The sequence below is a fragment of the Silene latifolia genome, chromosome 9 (assembly GCF_048544455.1).
Source record: "Silene latifolia isolate original U9 population chromosome 9, ASM4854445v1, whole genome shotgun sequence".
Classification (NCBI taxonomy): Eukaryota; Viridiplantae; Streptophyta; class Magnoliopsida; order Caryophyllales; family Caryophyllaceae; genus Silene; species Silene latifolia.
This window is the reverse complement of record NC_133534.1, coordinates 118,342,673-118,350,048: the sequence shown is the minus strand read 5'-3', so window position 1 is coordinate 118,350,048 and position 7,376 is coordinate 118,342,673. Positions and strand designations below refer to the sequence as shown.

The 7,376-nt window shown below is 39.8% G+C and overlaps 1 non-coding gene across 1 annotated transcript; it reads left to right on the top strand.

Annotated features, from left to right (window-relative positions):
* Window positions 1-4,286: 4,286 nt before the first annotated feature.
* LOC141603292 (small nucleolar RNA R71) lies at window positions 4,287-4,393 on the top strand. Its single transcript, XR_012525178.1, has one exon. It is a non-coding gene; the product is annotated as a small nucleolar RNA R71 (small nucleolar RNA).
* The last annotated feature ends 2,983 nt before the right edge of the window (window positions 4,394-7,376 follow it).

The window sequence follows — 7,376 nt, the reverse complement described above, 5'->3', positions numbered from 1 at the left end:
TAGGCAGGCTTTGGTTCGAACTTTCTGGCTTCTCCCGGTAGTTCGAATCCCTTATATAAGTTCGCGGCCGTCGGCTCAGAAAAACTATCTATACTCGCTTCCTCGGCCATGACTGAAAATTCTGGAGAAGTAACTGTTTCAGCCGAAGAGGTGGGTGAAGACTGTTGGTCTTCCTCAAACAGATCGTGCTCGAGATAGCTTGACAGAGTATTCAGCTCTTCCTCTGTCGACAATATCCTTCGTGCTCGTCTCAACCCGCGCAAAGATTTCTCTATCTCAGAGTCAAATGGTAGTAATTCTCCACCCTGTGACCTGCGCATAAGATGAAACTACAACAAGAATATAAGAAAAGTTTAAGGAACAAAAGTCCCTTAAACTGAGAAAGACTGAAAATAAAAACAACTAAAATTAGGACTATTGCCTCCCCGGCAACGGCGCCAAAATTTGATACCCGTCGCTGTGAGTACCAAAGATAAAATTTATAAACTCCTATTAAGACTAACCTAGGCTAGTGGTAACAGGGTCGATCCACAAGGAGGCAGTTGTAAATTCTAGTTGTTCTATGATCAGTCTAAGGTACTATTATGGGGGTTGAATTGAGTTGGTCTAAGTCTAAAGATAACAAAGCTAATAAACGAAATAAACAGATAAGAGAAAGGTACTAGGATGGTCGGGTCATTACAAACTACGGCGGCAAAAACTAGGTCGGTCTGAATTAAACACAAGTAAGGCGGGAAATAAGAGGTCCTCTCGGTCCACTCCTAACAAATAGCATCTCTCGATCTCGCTATAGGTCCCTAATGTCACTAATACTAACTTTCGTCCTGAAAAGTGACTAATGGTCTAAACTATACCTATCTTTCGATCTTAGCACAGTTTAGTCGAATTAATTGACGGTCAAATAACCTTCCCTATCTTTCGATCTAATGGGTCGGTCACAAAAGAGGTATCTAACTGGTCGCATGCATTCGATTCGTTAAATACAAGTTTAAAAACAATTAAAACAAAGATAACCTTACAAGATCAGTCGATCGACCAACAATGTCGATCGATCGATCGACACGCTGGTTCATCCGTGTCTAACCTATTGCCGCCTAGCCATAAATCGCCTACATCCTAGCACAAGCTATTTAGCTACTCATGGCAATGATGAAAACTACAACAACGCTAAAGATTAAGACTAAAGGATTCATGCTTGAATTGATAAAGAAAACAATAAACATGAACGATAAATCGGCTTAGGGAATTAACTAACAATTCTATACTAACGAAAATAAAGAAGAACAGAATTAGGGCGAGGAATACCGAGATTTCAAAGGAAGATTAAGATTAAGAACTGAAAGATCCGATGCAAAGTCGATATATCAAACCCTAATTCGGAAATAAGCTAGAACTAAAAGTACTGTCTGTGATATGAAACTTGATGATAAAAACTGAAAGTTATGTTACGTTATATAGCCAATAAGCGCAACAACTATTTCCTAAAACCTAAACTTCACGGGCCTTGAGTTTCTCAATCTTTTAATTCCGTCCTGAATCGAAATCGGTCGATCGACTACTCGGGCCGGTCGATCGATCGCTCCTCAAAGAAACGATGAGGTTCGGAATCCGATAGGTGGTCGATCGACTGATGTGGATGGTCGATCGACCGGATTAGCTGCTACTTGACTTCTTTATTCTTCGTGGACTTGTCTTTTGGGCCTTGGATCGCGCACCAAGCTCGTTCCTTAAGCAATTTCTTCACGTCATTTACAATGCAGCTTACTCGGGGACGGATTTGGCTTGATTTCCCGCTAAATTCTCCACATTTCTGCAATAAAGTACAAAAGCACGAAAGTAGAGGAAAATAGAGAAATATGGGCATATATAGCACAATTGAGCTCTGAAATGCGTGTAAAAAGAGATGTAAAACATCATATAAATGACACGCATCAGATAGCCTAGGCAATTGTCATCCCCACACTAAGCTAAAGCACTACACATTAATTGAAATTATTAATCCCTCCCTCACTTCTCTCAAACATGATAATTATCTTGATCAAAGTATAAAAATCCAAAAATAACAAAAATGCAATACAAGAATTGAAATGCAAGTTAGGGAGTTAGAAATATTTACAAATGGTGGTTTAGGGAGGACTCCACCAAACTCTCATTCTTGATGAGATGTCAAGGGGGCATGTTCAAGGTGTTATTGATGTTGCTCAACACCTTGAAAAAGTAATCAAAAGCTTGTTCATTGTCATGGTAGAGGTCTTCAATAGAACTTGGCCCTTGTTGTCGGTCTTGATCGATGGCATTACCAATGTAGGGATTAAAAATCCCTTCAAATTCGTCGTCCCAAAGACCACAAACTTCATTAAGTTGGATCATTGAAAATCTCTTGATTTGATGGTGACAACTTTCCCATTTCCTTTTCTTGGCCAATGAGGCCATCTTCTTCTTCTTTAATTGATTTTGGTGAGCTTTGCAAGCTCTCCTTGTCACAATTCACTTGCTCTTTGAATGGAGCATCTTCAATTTTCTTCTTCCATTGGAGTTCCGACTTTTTCCTTTCATCCTTCTGACTATAATGATCGATCATAAAACACGGTTCATGTAAACGGGGAGCTCACATAGTCTTGTCAAGATTAAAAGTTATACTCTCACCTCCCACTTCTAGAGTGAGCTCACCATGTTTTACATCAATCACCTCACCCGCGGTGTGTAAGAAGGGTCTTCCAAGAATGATTGGAATGTTGGAGTCTTCCTCCACATCAACAATGACAAAGTCCACCGGGATGAAAAACTTCCCAATTCGCACGGGGACATCTTCCCATATCCCTAATGGTGTCTTCGTCGATCTATCGGCCATTTGGAGTGTGATATTGGTGCATTTAAGCACTCCCATCCCCAACCTTTTACTTACCGAGTACGGCATAACACTCACACTAGCCCCTAGATCACATAAGGCTTTGTTGATCATGGTGTCGCCAATAGTACACGGTATTGAGAAGCTTCCCGGATCCCTTAGTTTTGGAGGTGAACTCCCTTGAAGTATTGCACTATTCACCTTAGTGAAGGCGATAGTCTCAAGTTTCCGGATCGACTTCTTCTTTGTGAGGATGTCTTTCATGTATTTCGCATAGGCCGGCACGTGATTGATTAATTCCGTGAAGGGAATTGAGACTTCCAAATTCTTCACAATTTCCATAAACTTTCCAAGTTGGTCATCAAATTTGGGCTTGGCTTGACGACTTGGAAAAGGAAGTCTAATCACAATGGGCTCCTTCTCCTTGACCTTGTCTTCATTTCTCTTTGAAATTTCTTCTTTTGATGATTCTCCATATTTTGAGTTTTGCACAATTTCTTCCTTATCACTAGCTTCCACAACTTCATCCTAAACTTGCTTCTTCGGTGCTTCATACCTTGTACCACTTCTCAAGTGAATGGCACTAACCGTTTCATGTCTTGGGGGATTACTTTGAGGTGGTAATTGCCCCTTTTGTCTTTGTGAGCTTGAAGATGCTAGTGGAGTCAATTGTGTTTCCAACATCTTGGTGTGAGCTGGAATGTTGTTGATGGTGGTTTCCTTTGCTTGACTATCTTTTTTCATTTGAGTGAAAAACTCTTGTTGATTCTTTTGCATTTGGAGGACCGCTTTTTGAACATCAAAACTTTGGTCATTTTGGTGATTGTATGGATTTTGATTTTGGTAACCTTGGTTTTGGTTGTAAAAGGGTCTTTGATTTTGGTTACTCATGGGAGGTGGAGGGTAAGTTGTTTGAGGATTTTGAACATTTTGGCTTTTGTATGAGAGATTTGGGTGAAACTTGGTGTTTTCATTGTAATAATTGGAATAAGGGGTACCACTCTTGTATGCTTGGAAAGCATTTACTTGTTCATTTGTTCCCCTACATTCACTTTGGTCATGTCCCAAAGTTCCACAATTCTCACATATCCCACTTGGGATTGATGAGGATGCCGTCATGGCATTAACATGATGCTTTGGTGATTTTGAGGCTTCTTCAAGTTTAGCCATAGCTTGTTCAAACTTCAAATTGATTGTGTCAATGTGAGCACTAAGTTGAGCACCCAATTGAGTAACGGAGTCCACTTCATGCCTTCCTCCTCTAGTAGCCTTGCGAGGTCTACTATATTGTGAGTTATGGACCGCCATTTCCTCAATCTTGTTCCATGTTTGATTGTCATCAACTTCGGTGAACATTCCATTTGATCCCATGTTGAGAATGTTCCTTGAATCTTCATATAAACCGTTCCAAAATTGTTGTATCAAGAACCATTCGCTAAGTCCATGGTGAGGACATGAGCGACAAATTCCCTTGAACCGCTCCCAAGCTTCATACAAAGATTCTTCATCCCTTTTCTTAATACCCGTAATTTGAGCTCTTAGCATGTTAGTCTTTTCCGGTGGGTAGAACTTTTTGTAGAAAGCTAGAGCCAACTTCTTCCCAGAATCTATTCCTAGAGTGGCCTTGTCAAGGCCCTTCAACCATTGTTTCGTGGTGCCGATTAGAGAAAAAGGAAATAAGACCCATCGAAGTTGGTCTTGAGTCACACCGGTTTGAGAAATCGCATCACAATAGTCACAAAAGGTTTCCATATGAGAATGAGGGTCTTCACTAGGCATCCCCCCAAATTGGCTCCTTTCGACTAATTGGATAAAGGCGGATTTGGCAATAAAATTTCCGGTTAGATGTTGTGATGTGGGAGTACCATTGGGTAGGTTCTCCTCGGTGGGTACGGAATGTGACGAAAATTTAGGCATTGTAGGTTGATTTTGTGGGGTATTTTGTATTGGGTTCTCCTCACCTTCTCTTGCAAAAGGGTTGATGAACTCAATAGTTGGTTGAACAACCTCACTAATACCTCTCAAATTCCTCCTAGCAAATCTCCTATTGTTTGTCAAGGTTCTTTCAATTTCACGGTCAAAAGGTAACAAATCACCTTGTGACCTTCTAGACATGCAAAATATCAAACAACTCGAAAATAATTAGAAAAAACTTGAGGAGTTTTACTTCCCCAAGGCGAAGAAAGACACAACTAATAACAATAAAAGAAAATCTAAATCAAGTAAACACCGTCCCCGGCAACGGCGCCATTTTTGATCGGTCCGTTTCGTGTTCACAATTAAATAGATGTGGTCGTTGGGTCACGTCCGAATCAAAACACAATTTATAGCTTCACAAACAACTCTACAATTAGTAAAGAGGCAAGTAAAGGTCGGATCCCAAGGGACGGGAATTGAGATGAGATTTCTATTGAAACTAGTGGTGTCTTAGGGGTGTCACAATTTGGGTTGATGTAGAAGGTCACTAAACTAAATAGCAATGGAAATAAACAAGCAAGATGAATTGAAAGGGTTGTAAACAATTGATAAAAAAGCACTAGGGTGTCATGGGGTCATAAGGGATTCATGGGAATTGATCATACAAACATGTTCTCAAATTATAAGCAAGCAATTATTGTTGTGATGGATTGAGTTGGGTTATATCTTACAATCCTAGGAAAGTTTGGGTCCCGGTGCCAAATCGATTAGATTGTACAAATCCTACAAGTCGACTTAGTCTTCCCTACTCAACAACATGCATGGTCTAATGAGACTCGAGTTGGTTTATGTCTTACAAGTCTCATTGAAAAGATAGGAGATGGTGGTAAATGCAAGGATTCATAGGCTTAGCATTTCATCAAACATAACATGTGCATGAGTTGAGATCAAAACAAGCAAGCAAATAAACCATGAAAGCATATTAATTTAAGCATGAATCATTCCCCATGTTGGTTTCCCCTAATCACCCATTAACCCTAGCTAAGAGACTACTCACTCATTATCATGTTGATCATGCTAGCAAGGTTGTCAATCATACCAATAAAAGAAAACATGATGAATAAATGAAAGTAATTAACAATAATTAAAGAGGGATTAAGAGAATTATACCTACTAATGATTCCAATAATAAAGCAAAGATAAAAGAAGTATTTGATGCTTGATTGGGAGATTGTCAATCTCCCAATAATAACCCAAATAATCTTCAATTACCCAAAATAAAGGATGAACAAAAGAGAGATTAAGGAAATAAAACTTGTATTAGAACTTGATTAATTGTTGATTACATTACTAAAGAGAGATTTGATTGGTATTAACTACTCTAATTATTGATAAGAAGAATATGCTCTTCTAATTAGACAAATGGGGTATTTATAGTGGAAATTAGGGGGATGCATTAGGGTTAACTAAGGGCTAAACTAGTAATTACACTTTTTAGATTGAGCAGGGAGGAGCCGGTATTTTTCGAAGGAAGGGCTTCTTTCTTTATAGCTTGGAGAAGAGGAAATTACGCTGTACAGGAATCCGTGCATTTTGGAGTCGGGACGTGCGGATTCAGGCGGTGGAACACGGGCGTCTTCAGGTGAATCCGGGCGGATTCTGGTGGCTGCAAACCCGAGCGTCTTAGGGAGAAAACGCACGGATTGTGCTTGAGGAGGACGGACGGATTGCGGGGAAACCGCACGAATTGTGCCTCAGCAACATTTCTTCTTCTTTTCTTCCCTTTTCTTCATAAATTCCTTGGGGATTTCCTCGGGGATTCAAGGATCCTTTCTCAACATTGCTCATCTACTATAATATGTACAAAGGCCTTCTAATCTTGTCTCTCCTTGATGCTTGGTCATTGAATTCAATCAATTTTGTCTCGTTTTGCCATGAAAATGCAAGATTTGCACTCCTTTCCTACCAAGGGATCAAAATCTCAAAGAATATGCAAAACAAAGAACTAAAGATAAAAAATGACCCAAATATGCACTAAAAAGCATGGGAACAAGGCTAATTCAGGGGCTAAATATGCGCTAATTATGGTCACATCAAGCACGGTCTTAGAATGCAAAGGGATAAGAGAAAGGCGAACACTTGCGTGAGAAATATGAGGAATGAAGGTTCCTATTTATACTAATCACACGGTGGAATTATGGTATGACTGAAACTTTTGAAACAAATCTTGAAAAGATCTGAAAATACGCAGAAAAGGGCTGGGGAAGAGGCGCAGCAGCCACTGTGACCTTTGGAAGAGGCGCAGCAGTTGCTGCGTCCTTTCCCCAGAAGTTTCCTCCTGCGGAAGAAACATTTCCGCGATTCTGTTATGGAATTGCGGTAGATCTTGACTTCCTTATTCTTTAAAATATGGTTTCGGGATATATTTTAGCAAAAGATGTATAAAAGAAATAAATTATGGAATAGAAATATCCGGAATATTCCAGAACATTCTCACTCGGCATTTTAAACAGTTTATTAGAAAATGAAGAGGTTTTTTGACCCGGACTCCAAATGAACTCTAATTATTGTCAAAACGACCATATCGGCGCGTAGATGACAACCTAAGGGT